The sequence below is a fragment of the Meleagris gallopavo genome, chromosome 4 (assembly GCF_000146605.3).
Source record: "Meleagris gallopavo isolate NT-WF06-2002-E0010 breed Aviagen turkey brand Nicholas breeding stock chromosome 4, Turkey_5.1, whole genome shotgun sequence".
NCBI lineage: Eukaryota > Metazoa > Chordata > Aves > Galliformes > Phasianidae > Meleagris > Meleagris gallopavo.
In genome coordinates this window covers 3,080,052-3,080,279 of record NC_015014.2, presented here as the reverse complement: position 1 = coordinate 3,080,279, position 228 = coordinate 3,080,052, and positions in this window count along the sequence as shown.

The following is a 228-nucleotide window of genomic DNA, read 5'->3' as shown; positions in this document are numbered from 1 at the left end:
CAATGCAATAACTACTTCTTTTGGGCGAGTACAAAGGAGAAGGCTTTCAGGGTCAAACAATTTCCCAAACTGTACGACTTCTATTCTTTTACACCATGTGAAGTTAAAATATACGCAGTTTAGATGAGTAGTGGAATGCGTCTGCCCTCACCATCTTTTGTGGAACGACTGCTCTCCAAAGTAATTTTCGTTGGACAGAGAGATATACCAAAAGTGCAAAAAAAAAAA